The following is a 16,019-nucleotide window of genomic DNA, read 5'->3' as shown; positions in this document are numbered from 1 at the left end:
TTTTTGCTTACATTCAATGGGTGCAAATATCAAGAGGTTTATCAGAATTCTTCAATATGTAAAATATAGTGGGTAAACTAGATAGACTGTAATCTATAGTGAAATGAAATTGTGTTCAGTTTCAACCCATTTTATACATAAGAACAAAGTATTTGCCTTGCTGCATTGGCCATCATTGCCTTTTATAGGAGTGAGTTTTATAGTTGAACTCTGCACTGTGTGGATATGTAATATAGCTGCTAGGCAGAGAACAAGACCGGGGGGGGGGGGGGGGGCTGAGCAGTAGAAACTGCAGCTGACTAATCTGCTTCAGGTGTGGACTTTCCTGAATAATATAAGCAGCAGTAGCAACAAATGGCTGGTTCCCTACCCCTGAGAACTTGCAAAATTTGATACTGATGAAGACAACAAAAGGTAAAAACGGATGAGTGTGAGTAATGTGCTGTGTGTTGGCAAGTAGATGAGTGTGAGGTTTATGAGTAATGATTAGTTTCAGGATACATTTTAACTCTAACTTAATCATGATAAATTACAGTAAAGTAATTAAAAATGTTTTTATTGTTTTTTAAATACAGTAGTTTTTTAAAGATAGTTCTGACTTATGCTTGGGCAAATTTAAATGCAACTATCCCAGCTAAATAAAGTACAATTTGGCAGTTTTAGAACAAGGATTATACTTGCATAGTCCCTACTCGCTTCAATTTTCTTTTACTGTATGCTTTTTTGTGTGCTATGACCATGTTTTGTTAAAGCCCCTGTTTCCTGTTACATCTAAACTAGGAAACAGAAGCATACTAGATTGAAAGTAGATTGCAACAGACTACAACCAATTAATGGCCATTGCATCAAAGATATGTGCAGGCAGTATTCATTCTACATGAGATGTTCACAATATTGTCATGGATTCTGTAAAGAACCACACATCTTTCTCTATAGATACTTGCTCCTTTGTAGCAGAACACAGCACAACTGTGTATGTTCCCTTCAGACTGTCTTTGTGTTACTTCTGCTGTTCCTTAAAGAACAGCTGCAATGAAGTAAAGAAACCACTGTCAAGCCCATTAATCTCTACCCATCCCCTCCTACCTTCTCTTCCTTCCTGGAAAAATACAATTGTCTTTTATGTTGCTTCCATTACAGTTCCTATGGGATCTTAAAACATCCCATATGCTGGTAGCACATGCTCTCTGCCTTTTGCTTTTATTTGGCACCTCCATTTTACATGTTAGATGAATAAAAGTAATTGTTTGCATTCAGTTGAGGAAAGGCTTCAGAGGGGGAGGTGACAGAAGCAATTTGTGTCTATTTACTTGTAGAAATTCATACACTAGAAATACCATACGGCCAACAGTCCACAGACAGTGAAGTGGTGGGACAATCCTAATAGTTGTGGAGGGTTGGCTGTGGTGTAGTATGTTCATGTTAGAATATGTAACAACTCTGGATTACAAAATAAAATAGTATAAAAATGCTTTAAATAAATAAAGCTACACTGAAGGATTGTTCTAAATTATTCATAAGCCTCTCACAGTGTTTCTAGTATGCTTTTCCCTTTATAGACATAGCATTTAATAATTGGTTAAAAATACTTAGAAAGCAATCCCTGTTTTACTGAAAATCAGTAAAACTTCACTCTTCAAGGATGGATAGAACTAAAATTAGAATAGATTAAAGTTTTAATGTGTCAGCTAGAAGGTACAAAGTAGCAGATTTCTACAAGGAAGGTGCTCCTCTATACAGGGACATGAACCACCGTGAATGATCAGCTACTTTGTCCGCACTAGCTACTGCAGCTGTCGCGGGCCTGGAGAGGCAGGAGACGTAACAAGGAAGTGCCAGCTCCAAAGGATCTATTAAATAGGTCGTATGGGAGCCACCTGTTAGTCTATTTCAGGTGATAACGCGCGGGGTGGATGTGACCCGTAGAAACGTAGAGCGCGCGCGCGCCTCACCACCGCCGCGCAGGTCCTTCCCAACGTTCTCCCCCAACCCTCGCAAGCGCAGTTGGCTCGTCGCCGGCTTCTCAGGCCAGCGCTATGCAACGGCCGTCGTGGGGGCTTCTGCGGGCTCTCTGGTTAACGGGGATATCGATACTACTGCTCCCTCAGTGGTCCCTGCCTCAGTCCGTGCGTGAGTACAAGGGAGGAAGGCGACGACAGAGCCTCTAGAGGCCGCTGAGCCTCCCTTTGCCCCTTCCGCTCGCCTTCCCGCCGTCTCCCCTCGTGCTGCCACAGGCTTCACGAAGCGCGGCGCGCGAGGGGGCGGGTCTTTCCAGGCGCCTGAGGTAAACGCGGATGTCTCCCCCCGCCTACCGCCAGGTGGCGCCGAGGTGTCCTTCCTTGCTCAGCTGCGAGGCCCCGCCCCCCCTCCACTGAAAGCAGAACAAATTGGGCTCCACATATTCAGGCGACTGGCTCTGCCAGGCTGGCAATCTGCCCAGCCAGCTGCGTTTACTCCGGAGTAAGCGCGCATGGGGAAGATTATTGAGGAATGGTTTGGTTGCCTGGGGGCGGGGAGAGTGTTTTGGCATGTAAAAAGACTGCATTGGTGGTGTGTGGTTTTTTTTAATGCGGTGTTTGGTACCCACCAATAGCTGCCAGCTGTGCAATTTACAAAACGTGTAGTTAGACTGTTGTGGAAATATAAAGTATTGTGGACTAGAGGGTAGGTATTTCATCATATTATTTACTTAAATAGGTTTCTCTGTGTTTTAGCAACTACAACAATCCCCAAAGAACCTAGAATATGCGCTTTGAAATAGATACTTAATCTTGGCTCATTTTGTGTTCATGCTCAATTATTCCATATTTTCATACCAGTTTGTCACTGGCATATTGCCACAAACTATGAATGCAATAAGTTATCAGAGACAATGTCTGGCAAATCACCCAATTCACATGCCTCTTGTTAGTGAGGAAATCGATAAATTTGCTGAACCTTAATTCTTGGCACAGTTGAAGTCTCCCATGACTACTGTGTATCTCCTTTCTGAATATTTTGTAATCTGCTCTAGGAAGGCATCATTCCAAGTCTTCAGTCTGGCTTGGCAATTTATAGCAGACACTCACAGTAAGGTCCCTGATTATTATTATTTATCCATATACTCAATCTGCCTTCCATGCCCGTGGATATTATTAGGATTGGTTACAAAGGCAGGGACCGTATGGCTCAAATACTTCCTACTCCTTCCTCTCAAGTTTCCTTTTCCAGATTGCAATTCCCTTTCCCTGATAACCATGCAAAGTACCTGCACCCGCGAGCCTCTTTCCCCAGTTTACGCTGCAGCAGCTGTGGCGTGCAAAGCCAAATGTGCTTGAGCTGCCTGAGCCAAAACAAACAAACAAACAAACAAACAAACAAACACATACATACATACATACCCCCCCCCCAAAATGGACATTTCCTTTAAAATATAAAAATCACCCAGATGGGCATGTTGGCTCCCCAAAAGAGAACATGTCCAGGATTTCCCAGATGTATGACAACCCTATGGCATAGGAGCTTGTATGCCTGGCACACTTTTATACCTGCTTCCTGATGAATTAGCTCTAGTCTCCACATGGGAGACTCTGCAAAGGTAATAAAATCAGGGTACAGTGGTACCTCGGGATGCGAATGGGATCCGTTTTGGAGCCCCATTCACATCCTGAACTAAACGTAAGATGCGTCTGCAAGTGCACGAGTTGCGTTTTGCCGCTTCCGTGCATGCACATGACGTCATTTTGAGTGTCTGCGCGAGTGGCGAAACCTGTAAGGAACGCGCTCCGTTACTTCCGGGTTGCCGCAGGGCGCAACTCGAATGCGCTCAACTCGAAGCACATTCAACCCAATGACTATTATAAATTTCCAGAGCTGAGACAAAATAACCATCCAGTTCATAAGTAGCCAGGACCAGTTTTCAGTTATTTATGGGGGGGTTGGGGAGGCCGGTTGGGGTTGGGAACAAAGCGTTTTGGATGAGATGTACTTACCATGGCAGTAGTAGAGGCTTCCTTCTCTCTTTTTTTATCCCTTTTGACTTTAACACTTATGAAATGTTGCCTGTTGTGGCAGCATCTTTTTGTTAACCATTTAAAAATGCTGCCTGTTGTGAGGGAGCAACCAGAACAGAGTTCTGTCTGCTGTATCCCAACTACCCTACCCTCCAAATGCTTCAATGCACCATTTCTTTCTATATAAAAATGAGATTTAAAAATGGCACTGAAGCTGGGGAAGATTTTTGAAGGGAAATAACTAATGTTCTCTGTAGCTGCACAGGAATTGGAGAGCATTCCTCCAGGCAGTCATTCTCCTCCTAGAAGGCACTGTGACAATGTTACACAGTGCTACAACTTGCATCATCTTGCATCTTTTTTGGAGGAGAATACTGTAATGGCCAGTAGAAAGCCTCTCCAAGAAAGAGTGCCTTTATAGAGAGGCAAGAGTGCTTTTAAAATGGGATGGGGGCATTAAAAGGTAAAAACTCCCTCCCTGAAACAGGGATAGTTGTTTCCATTTGGGGACTGAACTACTGTTCCCTGAACTAGTTTTGCTCAGCCCTAAAACCAGGGAGTGAGCTCCCTCTCTCATCATTTTAGAGCTTTCCAGAAGATTCTATCTCTGTGGGTAAATTCCCATATGTATAACTATTTAAAGAGACATAATTATTGGTTTCCCCCAATTTTGGTCTAATATTACAATTTTGCCTCTATTATACAAAATAAAATAGAAATTTACTTGTCATCTGGGCAGCGCAGGACCTGTATACACACTGCCCTGGGGAGGTCACTTAAGTGTTGTTAACACACTAGTTTGACTTTGCCCTTGGAGGCACACTCCATTGTCTCTCAAGATAGATGGATGTCAACCAACAATATGCTTAAATAAATTTTAATATTTTAAAGTATCAAGAATTGAATAACCAAAATATAATACCATTATAGCATTATGAATATGAACTTTTTCTGATATGTTTCTAGGTTTCTTCTGTAGAACTCCTCCAAACATTGCTAATGGATCTCATAATGGGACTGGAGCCCATTTTTATGCTTTTGGAACAGTCATAACATACACTTGCCATGATAATTTCTCTCTTATTGGAGCACACTCTATTTCCTGTGGCATGGATGGTGATACTAAAGGAGTGTGGAAGGGAAAGCCCCCTAAATGCAAAGGTTGCATTTTCTTTTACTCTTCATTCATGATATATTATGATTTATAATATATTAAAAGGGAACTTTATTCTAGATAGCTGTATACTTGTCCTCTTGCCCCTCCCTTTATTTGGCTTTGAATTGATATTAAGCTTCATTGTTCATGTTCAGAATCCCTAAGTTGTTTAATGATATTTTATGTGTGGAGTGATTGACAGAGGTACTTTTGTTCTCCTCTTATGTTTGTGCTCTATCTCAGTAAACATTGCATTTCACTTTTGTACAGAAGCAAATGGGGAAGCCCCAATGTTTACAGGCAGTGAGGCTATATACCACGCTCCCAGTTCATGGATGTAGCCAGGATTTTTGTTGGGGGGGGGGGGAGGGAGAGAACATCAGTTTGCTAATTATTTTCATTGATTTTTATTTATTATGGGGGCAGCTGCCCCCCTGTGCCCCCTGCTATGCCCATGCCCATGCCCCAGTTCTAGGTTTTGTATAAACTGGCTATCGTAGTGGTCCTGATTTTGGTTAACGTGCATTAGCAGATTATTAGCTCTACAAGCCGTTCCTTCTCTGCTACTTTTCAGAGAGAATGTGGTTTTGTTTCTAGGTTTCAATTTCAAACCAACCCATCCCTTTCCACTTCCAGCATTACCCCCTCCACCGAGGTGATGCCCTGGACTGGAAAATAAATTTAGCTTCCCTTTTGCACTGTTAAATCAAATGCCACTTAGCTCACCATGTTAATCAAAACACTGACTAAACTCCACCACTCAGGAATCTAGAGGGGGTCAGGGCACACAGAAACTTTGGGGAGTCAGGGTACCCACAGTGACAGTTTTACATGTCACCCTAACCTCTGCTGAATGTGTGCAAGATTCTAGGGTTTGGGGCACTTGACCACAGTTTGTGTTCCTTCAGAATGAGGCACAGCAGAGACTTTATTTTACACATATTTACCACCTGGGTTTTGATGGAGAAAGAGTTCACAACATTTAAATCTCAAGAGGGGCTTGTCCTTCCCAGCCGCACCGCATTGGATTCAGTGCCATCCCTATGTTCCTCTGTAACAACCTGGTCCAGCCAGCCTGCATGGCTGCACAAACCAGACCACTATCAGCCTTTTGTTTCTTCAAGATGCACTCCCAGCAAGCCATTGCAGGCTGGTCTCATGAGGAAGCTAGCCAGTATTACTTCCTAGCTTTGGCTAAATTAATGAATTTATGAGTTTGCTCAAATCACAACCCTTCACTGACTCACTTATCAGGTTATACACACAAAGGGGGCTGGAGATAGATTGGATGCACGATCATGGCATGGGGAGTGGGGTTCACACTTTGTTTCCTTATATGGCTTCTATTTGCATTGGGAGAGAAGTTCATTTTTTAAAAATCATGACTAAAGCTGTGAATAAAGCCATTTCTCTGCAAAATCTAAACATTTGAGAGATCCATTCATCCATTCATCATGCTTTGTGGTCTAATAGTCAGGGGATGGATTGGCCTTCCATAGTATCTGTTTAGCATTTCTGTACTGGATCTGTCACCATATGTTTATTAGCACTTGGAGCTAATAAATTGTTAACCTTGGAGAGGTTTCTAGAAGATCCCACCTGTGATCTCCTTAATGGATTATTTCCTATATATATTCAGGTAGGTAGCCGTGTTGGGTCTCTGACGCAGTCAAAATAATTTTTTTTTTAATTGTCCATTAGCACCTTAGAGACCAACTAAGTTTGTTCTGGGTATAAGCTTTCGTGCACATGTTCCTATATATATATATGTACTGTAATTGTTTGGAATATCAATTTAAACATTAGATACAGATCAGCAATTCTAATACAAGTGACACCACGTTTTAATTTTATTTATTTTAAACATCCAGGGCAGTTAGTAACAGCTTTTGTAGAGAACGTGTGACATAGAAGATATAGGGCACAGAGTAACATATAGCCAGACAGTGAGTATCAGGTTTTTGTTTTGTTTTTAGAAAACTAACTTTTTAATAAGGCTTCAGCAGAATATACTGACATTTGAGAAAATGTAAATAAACTATATGCAATGTTCTATTTCTTAGTTTTTGTTTTTTAATATTCCTGTCTGCTTATAGTGGTGAAATGTAAAGATCCAGTAGTTGAACATGGATTAATATTAAGCGGATTTGGACATTCGTATACATATGGCAACACTATTATATTTGAATGCAAAACTGGATATTTTCTGATGGGAAATTATTTGATTAAATGCGGAGCGAACAGTAGCTGGTATCCTGCGCTGCCTTCATGTAAAGAAAGTAAGAATATCAAAGCATTCAAATAGCAATTATGCTTCCTCAGTCAGTGATAAGATGGTTTACTAAATGTGGACATGTGCTTTTCACTTTATAAATTTAGCATCAGAAGGGACATCTCCTAAATTCTCTTCTACTTTTATCCTGTTGAATAGCATTAACAAAGTATGTGTGACTGTTGAATGGTTAAAAGAATATTTGACATCCTGGCAGAATGCACTTTGAGGAATGTGTGTTGTTTATAAAGGGCCAGTTCTTCTTTCGGTTTCCGTCTTGTAAGTTCTCATCTTTAATTAGCTAGAGCAAGTTTGTTTGTTTACATTTATATTTCATCTTCCCTCATGGAACACAATGTTTATTTTTACGATTTTTGTGGGGACTTTTTTGTTGCAGTTGATCCACGTTTATGCGGTGCCCCATTAATTCCAAGTGGGACTGTGCGTCCATTGCGACATCAGTATAAGATTGGAACAAGTGTTGTTGTAACCTGTAATAAGCAGTATTCTTTTCCTGATGAAACCATGGAGATGAATGTAGCATGCCAAGGCTACAATTCCTGGTATCCTCCTGTGCAAGCATGTTTCTGTAGGTATAAATATAGCTTTGGGGTATTCAGTGATTTCTGTGTTTATTTACCACAAAATTAATACCTCATCATAGGGCTACTACTTTAATACCTCCCTATGTTTGTGCTCACATATAATGCAAGAGGAGCTACACTGATTACCGGTAATTGCTAGCTGGATTCAAAAGGCATTGCTTTGCCTTACGTTCAAAGGATGGTCTAGGGGAAACGTAGAACTAATCAGACCAATTGTTTAAAGTGGTATGGTGTCTGCCTACTGTCAAGGAAATGTATTGCATGGGATTAAAGCAGAGAGTTGCATCCTTTCCTTTTGAATTAACTAATCTGGGAGTATACGCAGCACAACATTGCTCAAAAACAGTCAGCTGGGATTGTTATTTTGCTCATTATTGTATGTACTACAATTCCAGAAACTGAAATGGGAGAGACATCAAATCGGATCAGTATATAAAAAGAAATAGAACTCAATGAACTTTGCTACTGACAACTTGATGGTAGAGGAAGGATGATGGCTAATTTTGAGCCATAAAACCTTACATTGCTCAGAACCTCAATACCTTAGGGGCTTTCATCACCTCATATGAACTTTCATGGACTCTGTAGTTATAATCAGAGACCTCCTCAGTGTACCCACCTCTGGGGGAGGTGGGGGAGGTGGCAACACAAGAATGGGCATTTTAAGTGGTCACTCCTCCTTTGTGGAATTGTGGCACTAATATTTATCCAGGCTGTTAGTTAAATGGAATCATGCTGCAGGGATCAAGACCATATTTGACCTGATTGTAGTTGTAATTTTTAGTTGGCTGTGGTAGATTTTATCATTTTTACAATATTTTTTATCACTTTTTAGATCAAATCTGGCTTTTTGTATTTTCTTGCTGTATTTGTTTTTAATTGTGAATCTTGAATCTGCTTTGAGACATTGTGGAAAGTGTCAAATTATATATATATATATATATATATATATATATATATATATATATATATATATGATTTTTGTATACAAACCAAGAATTAAGAATTTACAACACTATACAGGTGAAACTCGAAAAATTAGAATATCGTTGAAAAGTTCATTTATTTCAGTAATTCAGCTTAACAGGTGAAACTCGAAAAATTAGAATATCGTGGAAAAGTTCATTTATTTCAGTAATTCAGCTTAAAAGGTGAAATTAATATATGAGATAGACTCATGACATGCAAAGAGAAATATGTAAAGCCTTTATTTGCTATAATTGTGAACATTATGGCGTACAGCTGATGAAAACCCCAAATTAACAATCTCAGAAAATTAGAATATTAAATGAAATCAGCAAAACAAGGATTGCAAACAGAGCAATATTGGACCACTGAGAAGTAGAAGCATGCATATCTCTCTTTGCATGTCATGAGTCTATCTCATATATTAGTTTCACCTTTTAAGTTGAATTGCTGAAATAAACGAACTTTTCCACGATATTCTAATTTTTTTAGTTTCACCTGTACATTGCAATGTTTTCTTAATGTTTTGGTGACAAGCACTTTTCATGTTGCAAATTAAATTGTGCCTTTTTTACGAAGTCAGACTATAGGGCCATTTAAGTCAGTATTACCCATACTGACATGCAGCAGCTCTCCAGTATTTTGGGCAGGGGGCATTCCCAGCCCTAGATAGCATAGATTAAACATGGGATCTTTTGCATACAAAGTAAGTGTGCTACCACTGAGCTTACAGCCCTTCCAACCACAACAACACTTTGTTAAGCTAAAATATGAAATATTTGGAAAATAATGTGTGCTTTAGTGTTGCTTTGTTTTGTTTATAATAGTTTGTGTTTTCAGTTAGAACTTCACCAGACATTTATTACCTGTCTATCCGTAATGGAAGAATAATCCGGGGGAAGAAAACCAGCTATGAGCCTGGAGATACAGTTACTATTCGATGTTCTGCTGGCTATACATTAGCAGGGCCATCTGAGATTCGCTACATTGGTGGGAAGCAATGGTCACCTAAACTTCCATCTTGTTACCTGAGTACGTATGAAGTTGTAGATATATAGCAACACTTATCTGACACTGCTGTCACTTTTCAGGTGTCACTCTTGCTTTTCCTCTTACAGGAGATTTTCTTTCTATTACTAGCTTGAGTTTGATGCATATAGGCAGTTCACCTGGCAGTAGGCCACTGGGAGCACCCTCTGTAATAATTAAGAGTCCCTGTGAATGAGCTAGGAAAGAGGAAAGGTGGCTAGGGAACCTGTTCCTGACACCAGTGGATAATCTAAAGCAGGAATAGGGCTTCCATGTGTTACTGGAGTACTACAACTCGTAACAAATCCTAACAAACTTTGAAGGTCCATAGGTTCCCCATTCCTGATCTGAAGTAAAGTAAATTTCCATTCTACCAACTCTTTAAGAAGTGTAATATTTAAAACCAATTAGAAGCAAATAGTATTCTCCTACCTTTCATTTTATAAGCCACATTGAAAAAGAAACTAGACTATTATAAACAGAAACGAATGGCCAGATGGGGAAGGAACTACTACATTCATGAGCATACACTGTCATAAACCTAGTTTGTGTTTCATTTTGTGGCTAAAATTGCTGTTGTACTTGGATGTCAGAGTTTGATAAGAAGGATGGCTGGATTTGCAATGATATCTAGTCATGTATTCCAACCTTAAGATGTAGAGAAGCTTCTTGGAGGCTTGAGACTTACCACCTGTTCACTGGATCCTGGGTTCTTTTTGGATATTAAGGACTGAGGTGACCATGTAGATTTTTGGAGTAATGAATTGGACCAAGGTGGAGAGCCTTTAGCTTGCTGGCCAAACTTGGTCCACCAGGGTTCCAAATTTGGTCTGCAGCAGCATTACCTCCCCCCCCCCCCCGGCAATAAGAAAATATGTCCACCCATCTCACACTTTACATTGTATGTGATGTCAGTTTTGAGGCAGGTACTTAAAGTCAGTTCCCAGTTGTTCCTTTACTTGAGTAAGATGTGGTCTCACCACCCACCTTGCTCAAGGAGGAGAAAGTGTTATTTCAGCAAGCATCAAACAGAGACTAAGACATATATAGCAGCAGCAGCAGCAGCAGCAGCAGCAGCAGCAGCAGCAGCAGCAGCCCCATTGCTAGCCCTGTCTCACTGGAAGGTGCCTTTTCAATTAAAGGCCCCCAGCCTGTTCCATCAGTCTTCTACTCCAGTGGAGCAGGGGAGACCCTGGTCTCAACTGGGGCCTCTGTGATGGAGTCCTTAGAGTCTGAAGATGGCAACACTGTATCCTCAAATTGGAGCGGCACTGGCACAACAGGCGTATCTGATGGAAGTGCTTCTAGGATTGGTCCCGCAGGTCTTTCCCCTTCTGCTTCAGAGTTCTTGCCCTCATCCATTGAAGACAAGGAATCCAGCTCCAGGGTTGTGACATAGTTTTGCCTGGTGTACTAGTTACTTACCTTCCTGGAAAAGATAGCTCTGACCATGGTGACACATACCTTGGTCAGTTACAGGTGTAGGGCTGCCCTTGAAAAGTTTTCGGATACTGCAGCTGCTGCAAAACATAGTTGGCAGGTATGTGCTTTTAGACCATAGTATGCTGGTTTTACATCAGTTGCAATGATTTCAGATTTGTTTCCATACTCAACTTATGGTGCTGGTTTTACCTTTATAGCTCTAAAGTGTTTTGAGACTAAAATATCTGAAAGACAGCCTCCTCCAATACAAACCTGAATATAGGTTGCATCTTTGAAGTCCTCTTGCCCCACCACTTAGAGTTTCTCTGTGGCAACACCCCATCTCTGAAATTCCCTCCTGAAATATGAGTGGCATCCCTGATAGACTTCAAGTGCGAATTAAACACATTTAATTTTCCTGGCCTTCAGTGGTAACTAAGATAGTTGTAATCTCCTGGTTCTGCTTTTATCCTTTGCTGTTAATACTATTGAAATGTTCTTATAGTGATTGTACATTGTTTTGACTTACAGAAATATTTTTACAATGCTTTAAAAGGTGGAATAGATACCTTTCAAACCATGTAATTGGTGCCACTTGGTGCTTTCCTCGTGAGGCTAATAACTGAGCTAATAATTTTCATCAGGACAGTACCAGAGGGGGAAAGGGTTACACCCCACACAAGTGGACAAAAAAATACCCCATGCCTCCTTTTTAAGAACAATACCCAATAACGTGACACATTTAGCATCACATCTACTCTGGCCCTGAAATACGTCCACCAGCTGTAGTGTGAAATTAATAGTCATTGGCAGTGCTTCAGCTAAAATTTATTTCTGATGTGACTGCCAGTGCGAATGAGCATTTCTTTTAATTAGTATTAAAGTTTTGTGAGAAGCTCACTTATCAGAATCATTTTCCCTCTCTTCTAGGTTTTGTCTTCATACTGCTTATAGCTGGTATGTAATTTATTGAAACTGAATAAGAATACCTGAAAATGCATTTTCAAATTTCTTAAGCAAGGACCAGAGTTTTGCAGAGTCTACACACTTTTACTATAGGAAAGCTGAGCACTATTCAACAGATGTTAAGCATTTTTAACTTTCACATTTCAACTACTGTTTACTTTGTCTAGAGGAACAAATGCAAACAGGCACTGGCATTTTTTTCCTGATGAGGAAAAGAGCAAATGGTTGCTAAGGCAGCAATATGGGGTGTAGTAGAAATGAACTTGAGGTGAAGGTGTGATGGAGGTTCCATCATTCCAATAAAGTTCTGCCATAAAACTGGTTTAATTTAATCTGTCAATTCAGCATAAAATCCAAACCATGGCCATTAGAATAATGCAATAAAACCATAACCTCTCACTTAAAAAATGGTCTGCATCAGAAATGTTTTCAAAGCCTGCATCTCCCATGGTAGAGAGTTTTGTATCCTTGGGCCCACTGTCATAAATTCTCTGTGTTCTGCCCACCAACCTACCTGACTCCGCTGGTGAGCATTCAAATAGGGCTTCTGTAACTGTCAATAGATGTTCAAGGTGGAGAAAGCTTGTGGCTCAGTGGGAAAGATCTTCATTTCCTCCCACTCCGTGGGCTAACTTTGACAGGTGGCTGCTTCCAATTACCTGTCAAAGTTGACCTGCAGGCTGGTGGGGAGGGGATGAGTATGCATTACTAGTATTTTCCCCACAGGGAAAGAACTTGCAAAATAGTGCCCAGTAGGACTGAATCCTACCTCTGCAACAAACAGTTCATTAACAAGTGGGTGTGGTTTGGGGGGAATGGCCTCACAAACCAAATCAGACCTGATAGACCAAGATTGGTCCACATGCTGGAGGTTTCCCATGCCTGGCATAGGCAGTCCGATAAGTGACTCGACCACAAAACATTTAGTGTTGTAAAAGTCAAAACCCACACTTTATTTGGGCTCAGAAGCAAATAGGTCCAATGGGTTGGGTTCAAATGTTGCTGGCACATCAGTCAAAATTGATGAAACATACTCTTAGGCACTTCTGTTCCCTGTGCTTCCATAAATAACACTAAGTCTAGGAGGCCCCCCAAGTTACAAATTTGGACTTTCAGAATGAGTTTAAATATCTCCAGATCCAGTTGAATACCTCTTTTCAAAACAATAGACACTCACAGAATCTCAATCCTGTCTTAATCTTCAGTTTATCTGCTGTGCTCCCCCCCAAAACTGCTTTCAGACACCTGTTCAAATGTTCCACAATCCACTCATGCAAAAAACCAGTGATTTCTTACAAGTATATCTCTCCATCCAGCAAAGACAGAGGTATCATTTCAAGCAGGCAATGGCACTAGAATGTGGGGCTGTGGCCTGGCAGATAAGGCCTCAAGGGTCACGCTTGGCCCTGGGGTCTCAAGTTCCAGACTCCAATATAGAAGTGAGGCAATGAATAGGGCACTCTTTTCTAATCCACTGTGACAAGAAAAGGCAATTTGGAAGGCATATGTGAAACACTCACTTGGCCTGATGGATATTTCATGAGCATTCCTTTGAACTGGCCTTCAGAACAGAAATTTAGTAAAACTGTTATTAAGGACCACCCTGGGGTTGATTGCCTTTTCTACAAAATGAAATAGATGTACACTATTGACTAGATTGTATTTGCTGGATTGATGACATTATGTCACTATATATTGGCTGATATTTTCCTATTTTGAATAAATTCTGCCTAATCTGAGTTAACACATGAAACTGTATTATAATAAATTCTTCTTTAGGAAGCAGAACTCGTTTGTAAAACTCAGGGTGTGGGCAATGTTTCCCTGATTCAATTATTAGAATCAACATTGCCTCTTTCCAAAATTTGAATAATAGTCTCAGTTGTATTGCCTCATGGATGGTTTTCCAATCATTTCTTGAAGCAAACTACAATATTATGTTTGTTCAGGAGCTTTATTGTTGTACAGAATATTCATTCTTGTTTTTAATTCCTTTGCTGTATTTCTTCCATCCAGAAGAAACGATACAAGGAAGTTTTATGGTTTTTACCATATGGTTACAAAATTATGGGGAATTCACACAATATTGTCTATGAAGTAGTATCTCTGGAAATCATGGCAAAGCAGCTATTTCAAATGGTTCCACATATTTGAAAATAAATGTGGTGAAATCACCATGTGCATTCTGTTCTTTACTATCTCAAAGTAAACCAGTGAATGGGTTCTTAAGGTGACTTTTTCCTGTTTTTTTTTTTGTTTTTTTAAAGCATGTTTGCTTATTTTCTTATGGCTGCCAGCCCAATCGCTTTACGGGGCCGTGTGTTCCAGATAAAGGTAAGACTTTACCAACCTCTTACTCTCCTTTCTTCTTTGCACCTCTAAGGACCACCACACACATTATGTAGACAGAAAAGGGGGCCTGGGGGACCAGATTTCTCATCTGAGAAAGTGTGTATGCATTCAGTGGCTTTTAAGCGCTTTCTTTTGGGGATAAAGCCTTATAGCTCCCAGAAAGCCCACACCTAAATGGGGTGCAGGTCCTCCAAAGTAGCATAAGGCACTGCTAATGAAAAAAAGTAAGACACCCCACTCCTGTGCACGTAAGAGCTTGGTGATTCAATCACTTCAGTTAGTTGATGACTGAATAATCCTTTAGGTGATTTAACTGATGAAGACTGAGGAGCATACATGCTTACTTTTCCAGGGTCTTTTTAATTTTCCTATACAGTGGTACTTCGGGTTAAGTACTAAATTTGTTCCGGAGGTCCGTTCTTAACCTGAAACTGTTCTTAACCTGAAGCACCACTTTAGCTAATGGGGCCTCCTGCTGCCGCCGCGCCGCTGGAGCACGATTTCTGTTCTTATCCTGAAGCAAAGTTCTTAACCTGAAGCACTATTTCTGGGTTAGTGGAGTCTGTAACCTGAAGCGTATGTAACCTGAAGCGTATGTAACCTGAGGTACCACTGTACAGTGGTTACGAACTTAATTCATTCCGGAGGTCCGTTCTTAACCTGAAACCATTCTTAACCTGAATTACTACTTTAGCTAATGGGGCCTCCTGTTGCCGCCACGCCGCCAGCACATGATTTCTGTTCTCATCCTGGGGCAAAGTTCTTAACCCGAGGTACTGCTTCTGGGTTAGTGGAATCTGTAACATGAAGTGTTTGTAACTCGAGGTGTTTGTAACCCAAGGTACCACTGTATTAAGCTTGTGGGCCCTTGATATTTTAGCCCCCACAATATTAAATGCCAGGGAAAGCTACAGATTCAAGAAACAATATATATATATATATATATATATATATATATATATATATATATATATATATATAATGCTGAAACAAGTGTTTTTAATCTTTAACATTTAACCCATTGTTTGTTAAAACAAGGCTTTATTCTAGTTATTCAGCATAAACACATGCAGTAGATCTAATTGCATGATAAAAATGTCATCAAACAAGCCTATAGCCTCCCTCCAGCCCACCTATTTGGGTTACATTTATAATATAGTAAGCATTATTTTGAGAGTTCTGCAAGCCTCTATTTCAGAGTGTTTATTTGACCTTAAAATGTATGTATAGTTATGAATGTGAAAATCAATATCATATAT

The 16,019-nt window shown here is 40.3% G+C and overlaps 1 protein-coding gene across 17 annotated transcripts in view; it reads left to right on the top strand.

Moving 5' to 3' along the window:
• The window catches only part of LOC308586676 (membrane cofactor protein-like), a 36,090-nt gene that overhangs the window by 17,151 nt on the left and 2,920 nt on the right, over nucleotides 1-16,019 (top strand). For 11 of the 17 annotated variants that reach the window (XR_014007993.1, XR_014007994.1, XR_014007995.1 and 8 more), the window contains 6 exons: nucleotides 314-2,284; nucleotides 4,959-5,153; nucleotides 7,245-7,427; nucleotides 7,818-8,009; nucleotides 9,832-10,023; nucleotides 14,676-14,742. The gene's annotated coding sequence lies outside the window, so the exon portion shown is untranslated. Of the gene's footprint in view, nucleotides 1-313; nucleotides 2,285-4,958; nucleotides 5,154-7,244; nucleotides 7,428-7,817; nucleotides 8,010-9,818; nucleotides 10,024-14,675; nucleotides 14,743-16,019 lie in introns of all 17 variants that reach the window. The other 6 variants (XR_014007996.1, XR_014008000.1, XR_014008002.1 and 3 more) reach the window with 3 other exon arrangements.

Source organism: Podarcis bocagei (genome assembly GCF_964188305.1).
Source record: "Podarcis bocagei genome assembly, chromosome: 5".
NCBI lineage: Eukaryota > Metazoa > Chordata > Lepidosauria > Squamata > Lacertidae > Podarcis > Podarcis bocagei.
This window is presented reverse-complemented; position numbering and strand designations above follow the sequence as displayed.